Source organism: Neovison vison, chromosome 2 (assembly GCF_020171115.1).
Source record: "Neovison vison isolate M4711 chromosome 2, ASM_NN_V1, whole genome shotgun sequence".
NCBI lineage: Eukaryota > Metazoa > Chordata > Mammalia > Carnivora > Mustelidae > Neogale > Neogale vison.
Window position 1 is genome coordinate 46818536 of NC_058092.1, and position 18941 is coordinate 46837476.

General features: G+C 42.6%; 1 protein-coding gene and 1 non-coding gene across 2 annotated transcripts in view; one reads left to right on the forward strand and one right to left on the reverse strand.

The window, feature by feature from the left end:
• DAB1 (DAB adaptor protein 1) overlaps window positions 1–18941 on the reverse strand; it is a 591361-nt gene that overhangs the window by 472628 nt on the left and 99792 nt on the right. The window lies entirely within an intron of this gene.
• Window positions 6329–6434, forward strand: LOC122901497. The gene has a single exon (XR_006383514.1). It is a non-coding gene; the product is annotated as a U6 spliceosomal RNA (small nuclear RNA).

The following is an 18941-nucleotide window of genomic DNA, read 5'->3' on the forward strand; positions in this document are numbered from 1 at the left end:
ACAGAAAGTGTTTACAGTAGTGTATACAGTGGCAGTACTCATGGGAAGTACTCAGGAACCATTTCATATCATCTTGGCATGCTTAGAAACCTGTACCATATCTGGCACATAGGAGGCACTAAAGTAAATCTTTGTTTACTTTGAGTCACCAGATTGTCTATACTGTCAATGTTGTTCAACAATTTCATAAAGAATCCTTAGTAACAGGGACACCTGGGTGGCTCAGTTGGTTAAGTCGCAGCCTTCGGCTTTGTCATGATCTCAGAGTCCTGGGATCGAGTCCCACACTGGGCTCCTTGCTCAGCAGGGACCCTGCTTCTCTCTCTGCCTCTGCCTGCCATTCTGCCTGCCTGTGCTCATGCTCTCTCTCTTTCTCTCTGACAAATAAATAAATAAACAAAATCTTATGGAAAAAAAAATTCTTAGCATCTTCATTGTGTGTCCTTACACTAAGAAAAAAAGTGACCTTAAAAAGTTATCCCCTCCAATAAAAGGTACCAGGATGCCTTGGAGGAAGAGCTAATCCTAGGTCATGGAGGGGGGGGTAATGTACAAGATGAACCCAAGGTACCTTATAGCACCAGAAAGTAAGGAAGTGCTAAAACAAAACAAAGCCAGAAACACACAAAACAGTGGGGTATGTCAATGGGACATAAAAGTCAATGGGAAGAGCTTTCATCAGTCAAAACCACAATAATATGAGCAAAAAAAAAATTAGATTTTAACATCAATTATTAAAGAATAGACTCATAGTCCATATGGATATAAATGTGTGATTGAATACATAAATAAATGAGAGAGAACAGAGAAATCTCTGGTGCAGAAGAATTTCAAATAATTTCTGTAAACATTTTGCCCGCAAAGAGGTGGGGCAAAACTCCACACTCCTTAAGTAAGGGCTGGGACTAGTGATTTCCTTCCAGAGAGTACACTGTGGAAATGAAGTGATCAAGAATGGCTTTGGAGTGAAGAATCCTGACCATCTTGGCCAGATGACCAAGGTCAAGACCAACAGTGATACGTCTTGGTAATAAGTACCTTCGATATAATGTGATGAAATGGTGCTTTCTCTTTGTGGTCTTTTTCCCCAAAACCTATAGCCTGAGTCTAATCATAAGAAAAACCTCAGACAATGCATAGTTGAAGTATTGAGGGACATTCTATAATCAAAGCCATGGGAAGTCTAAGACACTCTCACAGCCAAGAGGAGACTACGGAGACCTGAGGACTAAACATTGTATAGTATCCTGGACAGGATTCTGGAAAGGAAAAGGGACATGAGGTAGAAACTAAGGAAATCTGAGTAAAGTATGAACTTTGGTTACTAATAACGTATTAGTATTGGTCCCTGGTTGTGACAAATATACCATACCAACATAAGTTGTTAATAATAGGAGAAACCAGGTGTGGGCTACATGGCAACACTCTTTAAAATCTTTGTAGTTTTTCTGTAAATATAAAACTATTCTAAAATAAGAAGTTTATCTAAAAATAAATGAAATAAAAAGTTTATTTTTATTTATGTATTTATTTTTAAGAAGATTTTACTTATTTATTTGACAGAGAGAGATCACAAGTAGAGAGGCAGGCAGAGAGAGGGGGGGAAGCACAGGCTCCCTGCTGAGCAGAGAGCCTGATGCGGGGCTCAATCCCAGGACCCTGAGATCATGACCTGGGCCGAAGGCAGAGGCTTAACCCACTCTGAGCCATCCAGGTGCCCCAAAAGTTTATTTTTTAAAAAACTGTCTATTAAATGCAAGGCTCTCTGCAGGGTATTCCTATCTTTTAAAAACATTTTATTTATTTATTTGAGAGGGAGAGAGCTCACAAGAGCAGGCGACGGGGAGGGGCAGAGGGAGAAGCAGACTCCCTGCTGAGCGGGGAGCGGGAAGGTGGCTCCAAGGATTCCTGGATCATGATCTGAGAAGAAAGCAGATGCTTAACCAAGTGAGCCATCTAGGCACCCCATGCAGTTTGCTTCTCCCCCGTTAGCTAATTTAATTCTCATAGCAACAGATGACAATATTGAGTCTCAAAGAAACTAAGAGATTTGCCTGAAGTCACATAGTTAATAAATCTCAGAACCAGGATTCCAAACCGGGAGTACTGGCCTTCAAACCTTGTGATCCTTTGATGACACTTTCTTGTGATTCTCGGGCAAGAAGCTCTCTCCCTGAGTAGTTTAAGTGGCTAGAGGGCAATGGATGTCATGACATAAGATGTGGATGGGTGGTGTAAGTGTTAGCTTATCACCTGTATGCAAATATTTTGTATTTCCTTCCATAATCCTTCTACTTCCAGGTTTCTTGATTAACTGATGTTATGATTTCAAAGCTATTGCTTTAGAAGTGACTATTTAATTTCTTGAACAACTTCCTCATCTACTCTAAGAAACAAGTTTTGGAATGATATTGCATTTCCCACTGCTTTTACTTAAGAGAAGGGTTTCAGTGTGCTTTTGGCTTGGTAACTTTTGCTTAGGGGAAGCACTTCTTGATGAGCCAGAGCCCTCCTGAGCCCAGCAGGGCTGTTAAAATTGTTTGATTTTTGCATTGCATTGTTAAGAAGTAAAAGAAGGAAAAACAGAAAAGGGGGGGAGATTTACATCAATATCCAACTTCATTTATACTCTTTCCATTGAAGCATCAATTAAGGTTTGTTTGTTTTTCTTAAGTATTTATTTTTAAATTTTTATTTTTTTATTAACATATAATATGTTATTAGCCCCAGGGGTACAGGTTTGTGAATCGCCAGGTTTACACCCTTCACAAGACTCACCATAACATCTACCTTCCCCAATGTCCATAAGTTTTTTTAAGTATTTAAAAATGAAACTTTGGAAAAGAAACCAGTTTCTAATCAGTTTTGATTATTCTTCTCTGGTGGATTCATATTGTTTTATCATCAGTTATTTTCCCCCTTTTACATTTTCTGGGCTTCTGGCACGAGTTTTACCACATGGGGTGAAATGAACAAAACTAGTATCTATACATATAGACAACACAAGGTTTTCCTCCCAGTGCATATTTATTGAATCAGTATATGACTCTGTGTGTGTGTGTGTGTGTGTGTGTGTGTGTGTGTCTGGGGGTGGGTGGGAGTGTGTAGAAAGAAAAAATAGCAACATCCAATTTACCATGTTGAGTTCAATCAGTAGTCCAATGTTTGGCCACAAGGAACGGGCACTCCCGTGGATGCCGTCTCCCCACTGCTGACGTGGCCCTGAAGTCTCTGCCATTCTAACTACCTACCCACCTGGCCTCTTGCATTTCAAATCAACAGGTTTCACACCCTCCCCACTCATCCATCCTGTAATTGCACAGTGTCTCCGTGGTTATCCAGGTGGGAATCTTTAGGATGGTCTTGGACCCTTCTTCTTGGCCTATTCCATTTCTCTATTCTATTGCCAAGTCCTGCTGATTCTATCTGTGCTTTTTCTCAAAGTCCTCTTTTCTATCCTCTCCATCCCCACAGCTTCTACCATATCCAGGTGCTTATTACTTCTCACCTGGGCCTTTCCAATGATCTCTTAATTGGTTTCCTCACTTCCAATCTCTCACATCCACATTTTGTCCTCCATTCTTCCACTGGTTTAATTTCCCTAAAGTGCACCTCTAATCCTGTAACCCCACTGCTAAAAAAGTTAAATGGCTCCCCATGGCCTCCAGGATAAATGCCAAAATCCTTAGCTTGGCATTCAAGGCCCTTCCCCATCTGGCCCTAGACAACCTTTCCAGACTTATCTCCAATTACTGCTCTACGTGAATTTCTTATTGCAGCCAAATTGAACCACTCATTACTGCATGCATGTGCTGTCTCTGATTATGGGCCTCTCTCAAGCTCAAGCAATTTCTGCTGTTTGGATAGACTTACTCATTCCTCTCTGCTTGTCATTACCGTCTTTGTCTCACCTAACCCGCCAGGTTATTCTTGGCCACCCAGCCCTAACTAATGGCCTGTACTGTTAATTTAGCCTTTTATTTTTACTATTTGGACAGGTATTTTATGTGTCCACCTCAACTATGGACTTCTCAAGGACATTAATGGTGATTGGGGCATACACTTTTAATGAGTTGGCCCTATATTAGCCTTTACTTGAAAAGAAAGGCATGAAGGCCTGAGCTATGAGGCAAATCTGGCAGATGTCCTCTCAATGCATTCAGCCATCATCCTTTCCCCCTGATGAGTGGGGGTCTGCATTGACCAAGTACTCTATCATCACACCTGAAGGCTGAGCTCTCTTCCAGGAAGCTCCGTACTCTCTTTTATAAATGGACCTCCCATTCACTAGTGATGTCACCCATCCAAGTTTTCCAGATGTGCCCAGAGAAGCCTGAATTCCAGTAGTGGATTCTAAGTTGTCTTAAATTGTGGAGGGTTTCACTCTCTTTCCTACCTCCTTCCCTCTGCTGACATCCCACTACAGCGTGCGCGCGCACACACACACACACACACACACTCCTGAATATGACTCCAGTGGACTTCTGCCACCATGATTCAAAAATATATAGTGAGCCTAAGAATAAGTGAAGAACTTTGGAGTATGTAGATACCTGCATCCTAACGCCAGAGGTTCGGATTCTCTGGGTCTGAACCATGTCCCAAGAACACATATGTTTAGCAAACTCTCTGGGTTGGTCCCAATGATACATCTGAGGACCACACTTTGAAAATCACTAATTCACAGTATAGTCCTTCATTCCCGCCCCCCTTATATCTTTTGCATCAATTAGGACTACTTCCTGTTTCTGAAACTTTCCCTGATGATGCCAACCATGTGCCTTTGCTCCAGTGCTGCTATAGCAGAAACGATTTTCCTTCAAACCCCATATCCCCAGATCCTACCAGTCCCTAAGAACGTGTGCCCCATGGGGCAGAGGCTTTTATTTCTGTTGCTCACTCTTGTATCTTCAGCACCTCAAGCAGTGCCTGCCACATCAGATATGCGAAAAAATCCTTGTGGAATGAAGGCATGAATCTTTGAGGAGGGAACTCAAATGTCACTGCTTCCTCAAAGCAGTCTCTGATTATGACAAAATGAAGTAACTGGCAGCTTCTCAACCTTAGCCCCTTTCCCCTTGTACTTTGGCCCATGGATCAGCAAATTTTTTTCTATAAAGGGCCGGATAAATATTTCAATCTTTACAGACACTGCAGACATATCGATATTATTGTAGGACATACAGCAACTACTCAGCTCTGCTGTTTTAGTGCAAGAGCAGCCCAATTTGTAAATAAATGGGAATGGTTGTATTTCATTAAAACATTATTTCAAAATATAGGCAGGCGCTGGGCTGCATTTGGCCCACAGGCTCTACCTTGCTGACCCCTGCTCTATTCATTTGCGTACCAAATTTCTCCCTTTGGCTAAATTCCTAAATTAAAAATTCTCTGAGACAGGGACAGAATGTTATTAGAAAATACATGCGGGGCACCTACGTGGCTCAGTCTTCAGGAGTCTGGCTTTGGCTTAGGTCAAGATCCCGGGGTCCTGGGATCCAGTCCTGCATTGGGCTCCCTGCTCTGCAGGGTGCCTGCTTCTCCCTCTCTACTCCCCCTGCTTGTGTTCCCTCTCTTGCTGTGTCTCTCTGTGTCAAATAAATTAATAAAATCTTTAAAAAAAAAAAAAGGAAATAAATGCATGCTTGTGCGTGTGCATGTCTGTGTGCATGAATGTTCAAGTACATATATGTGTATTTACATATGGAGACACATATACAACACACATGAATGCGCGCACACACTGGGTGGTTGTGGATGTGTTATTCAGCTTCTCTGATCCTCAGTTTTGTCATCACTAAAACCTCCTGCTAAGATACTGTGAATAAAGTATCTGACATCATGCCTGCCTTGTAACACAGGCTCGGCCAATCTTCCTTTCCTTCCTCTTCGTCCTGAAAACAGCACTTCTCCCTTATACAAAACACTCAGCACACATCTACAATGGCCTCCAGAGTTGAAGGACCATGCCAGGGATTCAGCGCAGCTTGGAGGCGAACAAGAAAGCACTCTGGATAAGGAGCCAGCAATATGTGAAGCTGTGTCACCCCCACTCGCTTCTCTCCCTCTGCATGTTAAGGTCCTCCTTCTTGGAGACAGACATTTCATACCCTCTTCAGTCTCCCCACGCCTCCCAGATTCCCTGCTTGCCCTCTCGCCCTCTTGGCTGATGACGTCAGCTCATACTTCACGGCAGGTGGAAACCACCTCAGCATTCTGTCACCTTCCCCCATCCGTGCTACAAAGCTGTCCTCTATCCTGGGCACCTGTGCTCCTTTCCTTCTGCTTCCCCAGATGGCGTCCCCACACCTATCAGAGGCAGACCCCAGTGCTCGCTTCGGCAGCACATATACTAAAATTGGAACGATACAGAGAAGATTAGCATGGCCCCTGCGCAAGGATGACACGCAAATTCAGAGGCAGACCCCACCACTCATCAAAAACTTCAGTCTTTGACACATGAATTCTTCTGTGTCATAGGTCACCCAGCAAACGTGCTCTCATATTTCCCATTTAAAAGCAAAATGAGGGGCGCCTGGGTTGCTCAGTGGGTTAAAGCCTCTGCCTGCAGCTCAAGTCATGATCTCCGGGTCTTGGGATCAAGCCCCACATGGGGCTCTCTGCTCAGCAGGAAGCCTGATTCCCCTTCCCCCCTGCCTACTTGTGATCTCTATCTGTCAAATAGATAAATAAAATGTTTAAAAAAAAAAAAAAGCAAAATGAACCAAAACCTCTCCTGACTCCCTTGCCTACCTCCCATTTACTGCTTGGGGTCTCTTCAACATTTACAGCCAGATTTCTCCAACTAATTGTCTAGTATTGTTTCCATAGTCTCATTCCATTGTTCTTTCTGTTTTTCAGAAAATACAATAAAAAAGAACAGAAATGTAAAAAGACAAAGAAATTCATATACATAGCTTCATAATTCACAAGCGATATATTGTTTTTAACTTCAGGTTTAAACTTGGAACAAAAGCCCTACAGTCACAAGGGATGTTCCCTTTCCGTTCATGTTTTTAGCTCATTCCAAAGTTGGCTTCCATCCTCACCATTGCCATGACCCCTGATGCCCTCTGTTTTGCCAGATCCAGTGGAGAACTCTCTGTCCTCATTTTACTTGACAGGGGAATTCTAGACCTGACCACTGCCTCCTTCTTGAATTGCTTTTCTCCCTTGACTTACACAGTTTCATTCCTCCCGTTTTCCTTCTTGCTCACTGGTCTTTCCTTCTCAGTCTCCTTGACTGGCTCTTCTTCATCTTCCTCTCCTGAATCTTGGGTTCTTGAATCTTCTGTCTCTTCACCTTCTCTCCTCGGGAGCTCACTGTGGCTCTAAATACCATCTAAATGCTAATGATTCCCCAGTTTATATCTAGCACAGATCAATATCCTGAGCTCTAAACATCATTCTAGTATTCTAGTAGGGATCTCAAATTTAGTATGTCTCAGGTGAAGCTCTTCACAGCTGCTCAAACCGGTTCCCCTCTCACTCCACCTCAACTCAGTAAATGGCCTTCTTGCTTATGCAAAACCCCTTGGAGTCATCCTTGATTTCTCCCTTTTTCCACATTCTCTGTGCCTCAATCTAATCTTTTATCAAATTCTATTATCTGAAATTCCCAAATCTATTTCCACTCTAACTCCAGTAGCCATCCTGGCCCCATTCATGGTAACAAACTACAGACATAATCTTTCTCTTATATCATTTGTCTCCCACTACTTCTAGGCCATAACCATTGCCCAATAAACATGCTCTTATTTCTCCTCTTAAAAGCAAAACAGGGGCACCTGGGTGGCTCGGTTGGTTAAAACCTCTGCCTTCTGCTCAGGTCATGATCCCAGGGTCCTGAGATCAAGCCCCGCATCAGGCTTTCTGCTCAGCGGGGAACCTGCTTCCTCCTCTCTCAGCTTGCCTCTCTGCCTACTTGTGATCTCTGTCTGTCAAATAAATAAATAAAATCTTAAAAAAAAAAAAAGGCAAAACAAAAACCATGTCTTGCCTGGATAGTTGCAACAGTTCCTAACTGGCTTTCTGTGTATACTTTACCCTCCTATAACCTGGGTTCCACATGGCGGCTACAATGCCCACTGAATAAATATAAATCTAATTGTGTCCTTCCAAGGGACAACTGAAAATCCTTCCCATTGCTCACCATTGGCAAATGGAAACAAAAGCCAAAACAAAATGAAAACAATCTTCTGCCCACCTCCCTGGTCCCCCAAGAAATACCACCCTTCTGACTCATGATGTCGCTTCCATAAGGATCTTTCTTGCCATGACTCATTGTTTGCATATAACATCCAGGGCTCCACGCAAAAACTAATGATGTACTGTACGGTGATTAATATAACACAGTTTAAAAAAAAAAAAAGGCTCTTTCTTGCCATTGATTAAACCCGGCAAACTATGACCACCTCCGCTAAAACAATATTATCAGTGCTCAATTGTTCTATTTAGTATCACTCTGTTTATATCTGTCATAAACATTATCACAACAAGCTGTTCTTTGTTCATTAATTACCTTTCTTTTTCTAGCTTATGGTCTTCCACTGAAGACTATACGTTCCACAAAGGTAAGACTTTGTCATGTTCACCGCATATTCCTGAAACTTAATCCAATGCTCAACACGTGTTAGCAGCTCAATAAATATTTGTTAAATGAACGTAGTTACATGAACAATACTTTTCCCCTTGCCATCTCCACCCAAATGTTAGGACTGCCCGCCCTCTCTTCCTCCACTTGGCCATGCTATCTTTATCATCCAAAACACAGTTTAAATAGCGCCTATGTTGCCATTCCCCTGGGATTGGTCCCTCCTTCCTCTGTGCCTTCATGCCCTTGCTCCTGCCTCTACTGCAGCACTAGTAATAATTACAGTTGCGCTGTTCATTGAGCATCTACTCTATGCCAGGTGTAGGGCCAAGTGTTTTATTATTTTTTTAAAGATTTTACATATTTATTTGTGAGAGAGAGAATGAGAGGGAGCAGGAGAAGGAAGAAGTTCAGAGGGAGAAGCAGACTCCCCATGGAGCTAGGAGCCTGATGCAGGACTTGATCCCGGGACTCCGGGATCATGACCTGAGCCGAAGGCAGTCACTCAACCAACTGAGCCACCCAGGTGACTGGGCCAAGTGTTTTAAAAATATTGTCTAATTCAACCTATCCAACTACCCTAGAGGATAGGAATTACGTCCTCTATTACAAAGATGTTGAAACTAAGTCTCAGGGAATTTATGCAGTTTGCTCAAGATCACAAAACAAGGAGGAACCAGAGATTGAACCCCAAGTCTATGTAATTCTAAAGGTCACGCTCTTTAGGACTGAGCCCTGTCTGGCATCTTACTGCACCATAATGTCTTATATACCTGTCTCTCCCAACCTCCTTGAGGGCACGGAATTTTGTATAGCTCTGAATATTCCCAGGACCTAGCACTCCACTAGGCACAGAACTGGTGCTTAAGAAATATTTGCGGAAAAAACAAGTCTGACATTCACGAGTTTATCTGAACGCTTTTTGAATCTACTAATAAGTACTAACAGCCAGAAAGAGAAAGAGCAAGAGAAACAAATAGAGTCGAATGGCTCCAAGAAGTAGGTACTCCCTGGGCTAAGTGTGCGGCATCCCAGACTTGGTGCTTTTCACACCAAAGACAATACCAAGGTCACTGCCAAAGAAGACAGACATTATGTAATTAGAGAATGCAGTGCCAGCAATTACTCCAGAAGCTATTTCAAATTGAAACATGCCGGTGTTTGCTCATGTCCCTGTTCACACAAACAAAAGGCCTACATCTTGGAAAATGTTTTGCTTTGTTTGTTTGTAATAGCTCAAGTCACTCTTCATTTGGCAGCCAGTGGCACCATCATGCTGGAAGTGCGGCCCAGACTCCACTTCTTGCTGGGGACTGTCATAAGCCAATGACAAGGTGAATGAGGTGCCAGGTTGATGTGTGGGGCCTATGGTGTGGGGCCGAGTCACGAGTCAGTGGAGCCTGTGGGGTCCCGCCTACTGGGGCAAGACCCATTTCCATGCATGGTGGGATGGAGGCTGCCTGTGGGGCCTGCCTGGAAACCCCTGCAAAGACAGGGCAGACTGGAGATATATCTCCCATTTCCATACCAGGCTTGTGATACTTTCTCATGTGCTCCTGACAGCAAACTGGTATTTCCATTTTGCAGAAGAGGAAATGAAAACCCAAAGGTGTATATAATTTGTTAAGAGGATCCTACCAGTGGCTGAGCTCAAATATAACCACTAGCGTGATGGACTACAAGCCCCATGCTCACCTTTCCATCATGAAACTAATTAAACTCTCACTTTTCTCCTGCTGCATGGGGGCCCTTGTATTCTACAGCCGTCCCACAGCTCCTGCCCTGAACACTCACACTCGCTTTTACTCATTCTTGACTAGGATTCTCCATGCCCATTGTGACCTTCCCATTCAGGCATCAATGTCACCTTCTCAGTGAAGGCCTTCCCAACCCCTACTTCACTCCCTTTATTATCCAAAACCCAGTTTAAATAAATTGGTTTTTTCTCCATCCAACTGATTCCATCGGACCTAATAGAGATCTGAATTTGCTTTTGTTGTAGCAGCTATCACCTACTTTTTCCCCAAAGCGGAATGTAAACTCCATAGAATCAGTGAAATTATCTTTTGTTCTCTGCTGTGATTCTAGAATGAAAATAGTGTCTGACACATCACTGGTGTTCAAGAAAGAGGTACTGAAGAAAGGAATGATTTTTTTTTACTTGCAAATGCTTTAAACATAGCAGACCAGGCGTGTTCACTATGAAGGTAATGTGTCTGGGGAGGGGAAGTTATTGGAACAACAACAACAAAAAGTCCAATCAAAGAGCTGGCAGCAATGTGTAGTGTAGAGAAGGGGTACAGGAAAGCCAGACTGTCTAGGCTCACATGCCAGCCTGGTCCCCACTGGTTCTGCCACCCTGAAGGAAGAAACATATCTCCCTGTGCTTCAGTTTATTCATTTGTAAAACAACTATGAGAACAGAATCTTTCGCAAAGGGCCATTTTAAGGATTAATGAGTTATTATGTATAAGGCATTTGAAACAAGCCTGGTCCATCATTTTTTATTGTCATTATCTAGTTAAATATCACTTCCCTTGAAACATACTACAGTAAAATTTTTCCATGAAAGGATGTATACACCAAGGTAGACCTCTCTTCAGGCATCCAGAATCCCACTCAACTACAATGAGATTATTCTGAGAAGAAAAAGAAAAGCACAAAACAAAATAATGCAAAACCCAACAAAAATCAAGGCAAAAACTTGGTTTTCTTATGTGTCCTGTGTTCAAAATCAATCCCCTGTGGTAATACGTTTAGACATTTGGGCGCTGATTATAAGAGGCAACTTAAACTTTCCCTAAGATATTAAAGTAAGAAATTATAGGGCAATGATGCTGGAATAAATTGACTTATTTAGGGAGGGAGACAAGCTTAGTAGCTTATTCCCATCATGGCTACCTCCTTCCTTCCTCAGAACCAAGGCTAGAGTTGGGGTCCAAACTTCAGTGCAACATATATTTGAAGCAAAGTCCTGGTATCAGCTAGTCCTGAAGGTTAATAATCCCATCCCTCTTGAAGGCAAGAACCGGATAATCAACGAAATTGCTACTGGGAATTTGCTGTTTATGGGCTACGGTGCCTGATGCATATACTGGAATAGAGTCACCTTTTACCTCTCACTCATTCCTTTGCTCTGCAATAAATATTCACAGATTTCCTTCGTTGTGCCAGACCCCGAGCTGAGGTCTGGGGATGCCGAGCGGATGAGGAAGACGAGGTCCCTATTCTCATATATACTTATGTTCCAACGGATTTCATGCTGACGAAAATGATGGGCTGAGGTTTTTTTGGTGCTTGGTTTTCTACCAGGAATGTCGTTCTCTTCCACTCTTCCCTTTCATCTCTACCTTTTATCTAGTCATCTGTCTACCATTGAAGATTTGCTGAGTAAGACATGCCAGGTGCTAGGGATGAGAGTTGAATACACAAGTAATTTCACCAGGAGGGAGACTGTCTTGCTCCACCAGAATGTGAGACAGGGGATGGAGAACCTGGGTGGCTCAGTTGGTTCAGCAGTCAAGTGTCTGACTCTCGATTTCAGCTCAGGTCATGATCTCGGGGTTCTGAGATCAAGCCCCATGTTGAGCTCTACACTCAACGCAGAGGCCCTTCTCCCTGTCCTTGTTGGCTCTCTCTCTCTCTAAAATAAATAAATAAAATCTTAAAAAAAAAAAGAATGTGAGATGGGGAGAATCCATGTAAATTAATAAGTGCACTCAAGGGCTACTACACTCTACACTGGTGTGGGGCTTTGGAGTGGGACACACAGAAGACAATGGTTTTAAATGAAGGGGAGCCTTCAGGAAAACACTGGAGACAGAATATTGGGGTCAATGAGAAAAACTCCCATGGTATATGGTATGAGATGAGATATCCTCAGAAGACAATTAAGGATGAACATATTAGCACCTAAGAGTCCAAAATATTTGGGTGCTAATTTGGACTTTTAGGTGCTAATACATATATGCCATGGTATTCAGTAAAGCAGAGGGGGAAAATAGATTATGCTGGTCATATTACGAGACATAACACACGAGACTTTCTTAAGGCTCCAAACTCACAAATACAGAAATGCGTATTCACACCCAGCAAGTTAAATGCCGTTTCAACGTTCTAAAATAACTTGCTCTCTCACTAGCTGGTTCTTTAATCAGTAATGACAGCTACTGCTTATACATTGACAAGTAGAGAACAATAAAGCCATATGACTCTGATCTTGTCATCTGCTTGCTCAGAAACTTCTAACGGCTGCCAGTCTTCTACAGAATGAAGTTCAAACTCTTCGCTATAATTCTCCAAGTCTCTCAAGAAGTCTCCAGCCTTCTCTTCACTTTCTCCCCCTTTCATGTTAGCTTGTAAAGCAATACATTGGACTGTCTGGGGCGGCTGGAAACGCTAACTTCTGCTTCTGTCCATCGGATACTTGCTCACGGAGTTTTTATCAGAAGGCTTTTCTCATCATCTTTCCCTGGCGAGATGCTACCCCCTGTCAAAGTCCGTCTCAAAGGCTACTCATTGATTCATCCATGGGCTCAAGAATGACTGATTGAGACGCCCACTGAGTGTCAGTCCTGGCTAAAAGCAAGATGAATGAGAAATGTTTTCTCTTTGGAGGAATTTGCAGCCTCAGTTAAAGGTGGAGGAGGGAGCAGTTTGATGACCCAGTTCTCTGATTTCTCCAGGTAATCAAAACAAATCTCCTTTGTTTGCCAAGTGCCAGCTGGGTGGGGCAGGGGCAGGATGGAGGGCAGTATGTGCCAGATACTTGCTTGTTCACTTATTTTGTTGTTTATTTGTGTTGTTATTTTATTATTAACAGGTTTGTGTTAATAAACCATTGTTGTTGTTGTTCTGCTACATACCATTTCCTCTACCAGAGAGCAAAGGTCTTGGTTCCACTGTTTCTGGGTGCTTCAATTCATAGTCCCACACAGAACATATCCTAAATGTTTGCTGAATGTAAGTGAATTGAAACAAGGAAAAGAAAAGGCAAAAGGTGGAGGAAAGAAGAGCTTAGAGGCCAAAGTTGTCCATTAATTTCAGTTTGAGTGTCTTAGGCCCTACCATTTCCTCCAGGTTACTAAAGCAAATTTATCTGGGCAAATAAACTTCCATATTTACATTTCTTTGAACCCTAATTTGACATGCAAATAAGCCACTAACTAGAGCTGGGCTTCAATCAGCTGTGTTTAAACAGAAATCCCCATAGCTATTCTTAGAAGGAAGCTTGCATTACCCAGCGCAGGCAACAATGACAGCCACTGCTGTGAAGGGCACACATCTCTACGTTCTTCTATGAAGTTCCCCATGCACCTGTTTCACAGCCTCTTTCCCTGAGATTAGACTCTGAGGGCTGATGGCATCCTCAAGTCCTTAAAAGCCACGTGGCCCAGCTCCCCCAGCCCCTCAGCTGACATCCCCTCTGCTAGTGGTATTCAGCTTTTGGCACACCACCGGTGACAGGGAGCTCATTACCTGATAAAGGAGCTCTCACAGAGCCTTTCTTCTACTGAGCACGAGAAATTTGACTCCTTATAACTTCATTGCTGCTGGGGGCGAACAGGAGATTGCTTTCTTCTATAAACCAGCACTTCAGACATCTGAACACAGCAATCAGAGTCTTCCTCGTCATCTTTACCATGCATTGATTCTTGACCATCTCCTACCAACCTCTCACCCCGCCATCGCTTCCGCTTGAATCTGCTGAGCTGGCTTTTCCCTCCTTGGCTTTTGCATGCCACTCCCTTCTGAACAACTAGCTTTTGACCTTGTCATGCAGATCTCAACTCAAATGCCCCCTCTTCAGATATGCCTCATCTTAACAATCCCAGCTGAAAGAGAACCAGTCTCACGCTACCTCCCCTTACATACGCCCAACATTCTTCACCACATTAACCTATATTTCACAACCAGGACTCACAGCTACCCGAAATTGGCTAGTGCGATCAAGAGCCCAGTTCCGGTTTTTCATGTCTGGTCACTGACGGCTGGTCAAGCTCACCTCTCCCTCTTCTGCGGCTCATCTGGGCAAGCTGAGAAGAAAGCCTTAGCATTGGCAAGAAGTTCGAACCATGGAAGCCTCCACTCGTGTGTGGGATTCCTCATGCCATCCCTACCCCCTCGCCACAAGAAAATCTCCAAACCAGTTTCATTTACTGACTTTCTCAAGCCATTTCAGACCAGTTTGGGAAGCCTGTCCTAGCCTTCCTGGAGAGTCGACTACGTGAGTAATAAAGCTTTTCTTATCTTATTGGTGTATGTACATCGTCAGCTTCAGGATCTGAAGCAGCTCTGGGGAGGGAGTCCATTCCATGCCTCAAGCGTTGCTACCATGTCTGGTTTATTTACTGGTTGGCTGTTCATCTCTTTGGTATCTTTCTCTTACACTGCATCAAAAGCTCTGCTTTTCTACGATCTCTGTGAGATGCAGAGAGGCATCTGAAGTTAGGGCTCCGTCAGATAAAGAAACATGATTCTGAAGTTTTCAGAATAGTTTTTGTTATAACAGCCCCCAAATAACCACTCCCATTGCCATGGCTTGTAGTAGCCACAAACTCGGGGCCAGGCACTGTTTTTAGGGCTTTATTTGTATTAACTCCTCTGCTCCTCACATCGACCCTACAAATACTTATCTCCATTTACAGATGAAACTGAGACACAGGGTAATTATGGCATTTACTGAAGATCCTATGACAAATGACAGAGTCAGGATTAGCATGCGGAGAAGGGGGCCCCAGACACACTTCAAGGCATTTTACTAGACTGTCTGCCACGACAGCTCTGCTGTCACCATGTGGAGTCCCTGCCATGTCCCAGGGCACATCCTCGCCTCTAAAAATCCTCCCACAGGTGAGTACCCTAACCTCTATTTGCAGATGAGGAAACTGGAACTCAGAGGGTTGGAAGACTCTCCTGAACATGGTGGGTGGCCCGAGATTCCTGGTTACTCTCCAGTGAAGAGCCCAGAGGGCTTTGAGGGCATGAAATTGGGAGCTTGACAGAACAGACACCAGTGCTGAGAAAGAGGTTAGCTAGAGGCTTGTTTGAGACTAATAGCAAGGATTTGGGGAAATTGCTCAAGTCCTATCTCCTACTGCACATTAAAGCAAAGAGAAGGATCCTTATAATGAACACTTAGCTGTTCAAAGGAGTATCATTTCCCAGCACTTCTTTTGGTCCAAGGGAATTGGCTTTTTTTTTACTTAATCATGTAACTTTTTATGGTAAAAGTAATATATGCTTGCTGTAGAAAACTGAGAAAATAGAGAAAAATATGAGATTATGAATGATTCATATTCCTGTCATCCAGTTATAACTACTTATTACAGATGAGTGTTTTCTTTTTAAAGGTGTAAAGTTGGAAAGATCAGTTTTTAAAGACATTACATGGCTTTTGGTTAAATTCTGACTTTGCTTCTAACTAGCCGTGTGACATTAGGAAGTTATTTTATCTCTTAAATCTTGATTTCTTTGCAGGAAACACCTATGTTAATCCACCTGTCAAGATGATTTCTTTTTTTGTTTGTTTGGGTTTTTTTTTTTTTTTTAAAGATTTAATTTATTTATTTGAGAGAGAGAGTACGAGTGATAGGAGGGTTAGACTGAGAGGCAGAAGCAGACTCCCTGCTGAGCAGGGAGCCCAGTAAAGGGCTTGATCCCAGGACCTTAAGATCATGACCTGAGCTGAAGGCAGATGTTTAACCAAATGAGCCACCCGGGAGCCCCAAGATGATTCCTGAAAGTTCAAAAGGCAAGCATATATGGAAACAGGACGGCAACTGGAGCATAGTAGGGCCCCAGTGAGTGTTAATTTTCTTTGTTTTCCCCATTCCTTCATAACTCTGAGCCCCACACTGCTTTCAGTGAGTGAAGACAATGGTTATTTTCTTTCTCTTATTCTATACATGTCACTATTAATCTATTTGTTCCTATTCTGATACACTTCCTGAACTGGTAGAGAATAAATTAATTTCCTTGCCTAGAGGGTTAAGATGTTTATTCTGTAAGTTCATATCAGGACTTTATTCTAGAAAGTTCTGAGGATATTTTTAAAATCTGTTATTTTTAAGTTTTATTACAATGTTAGAAAAAATTAGTTAAAATTACAACAAAATCAGTTTTTAAATTATTTTTTAGAGAGGGGGAGGGACACAAGGAGAGGGAGAAAGAGAGAATCTTAAGCAGGCTCCATGTCCAGTGGGAAGCCCCATCTCCCACGATCCTGAGATCACAACCTGAGCTGAAATTAAGAGTCAGATGCCTAGCCAACTGAGCTACTTAGGCACCCCCAAAATCAGTTTTTAGAGTTACTCTCATATAGGAAAGGATAATAAGAATAAGGATATTATTTGGAAAGTATATTAGATATTGTTATACTGCATCAGTTGAAAGAAGGGTATATATTCTCTTGAAGAACATAGTTTTTCTTTTTTGTTGTTTGCACATACTGAGGAAATAAGTTCAAAGTAACTATTGGTTCCTCTTATTAGTAGCCCACGATCAGGAGAGAAGAGCAAATTAGTAATAATGGTAAATCTTGGTAATGAATGCTAGAATAGAGATATACTCAGAAAAAGATGCCCACACAAACTGAATATTCAAGAAAAGCATCCTAAACAGGCCCTTGAACTGTATGCATTAAGAATTATGTAGTAGAGGGGCGCCTGGGTAGCTCAGTGGGTTAAAGCCTCTGCCTTCGGCTCAAGTCATGATCTCAGGGTCCTGGGATCAAGCCCTGGATTGCACTTTCTGCTCAGCGGGAGGACTGCTTCTCCCTCTCTCTGCCTGCCTCTCTGTCTACTTATGATCTCTGTCAAATAAGTAAATAAACAAAACCTTAAAAAAAAAAAAGAATTATGTAGTAGAAAGGTGCCTGTACATGGGATCCAGCCCCACATCAGGCTCTCCGTTCAGCAGGGAGTCTGCTTCTCCTCTCACTCTCCCTCTGTGCGCGCACTCTCTCTCACTATCTCTCTCTCCAATAAATAAGCAAATCTCAAAAAAAAAAAAAAAGAATTATATAGTAGAAAAAAGGGGAGAAGGACATTCAGGCAGAAAAGGCATAAGGAAGATACACAATCATGAAATGTAATGTTGCTTTCCAGAAACTAGAAGAAATCACCATCTTCGGTGAGATGGGTGTGAATCCTGGTAGCTGACACATACTGAGTACTAACTATGAGCTATACACTGTCCAAAACAAGAAATTTATTGTAGCGACACTCAAAGACCCAAGAAACAAAGGGCAAAGTAGAGATAAGACTTACAAATAAACTAGATTCAGAGAGACAAGCTTTCTCTGCTTCCCAGATCCAAAAAATACCCAACATAGCTACCACAGCCCCGAGTTTTGCAGGTTCTCAAAACGTCTAGGGAATGGATTAATGGACCCAGCTTGACTCAGTCACCAGGGTAACAAGGTCAGACCAGGGGACAAGGTCAGTTTTAGGAAAAACACAGATCTGCCTGCAACCAGGCTGTTGGAAGTATTGACAGAGGAGCAATTCCATAAAAGAGGGTGGCAGGCAGACAATCCCACTGGCCTCATCTATGCAGGCAATTGGTGATAAATCTGGAGAGGCAGGCAAGCAGGCAGGCATCTAATCATGAAGTTTTTCTTTCTTTCTTTTTTTTTTTTCCTGCTAAGCTAAACCATATTCATCTCATGCTGAAAGTTATGAGCAGACTTCGAAGGAAGTGGAGCATGGGAATGACATGAGGGTCCAATCTTCATTTTAGAAAATCACTCTGGTCGAGGATTTCAGGGAAACCTAATGAACTGAATATGGGTGCATTTATCTCCATTCTCTCCCAAACATGAACCCCAAATGACAACCATAGTATACATAACGAAACAAACACATCCACAAAGAACAAAAGAGGAGGAAGTAGCAGATACAGGGCATATTATGAATTTCAGGGGAGATGGATTAGAAATGAGCTAACAGGACAGAGAGTGAACACTGAGCGCTTATAGCAGGGGTATCAAAATGAAGACAGGCCATTAGCCCCACACCTTCCTAGACAGGCTGGGATTTGGAGGCGCTGGGTCCCTAGAAAGATAGGATAAAATTCCAGGCTGAAAAACGATTTGGCTAAGACTGTATGCAGAACAGTTAGACAACCAGAGCCCCTTTCCTACCCTGCATAGTCAGGCGACTACTACTCTCACACACTTCTAGGACCCAAAGTTCTACTTAGCAAAGCAGTTCAGAGAAAATGTTTTTTCAACCCAAAGTCTACAAAGAGCCAAACCATCAATGAAATATAAAGATAGAATAAAAAAATGTCCAAACATCTAATGATTCAGAAATTTGACCTTCTGTATACACAGTCTTAGGAAGAT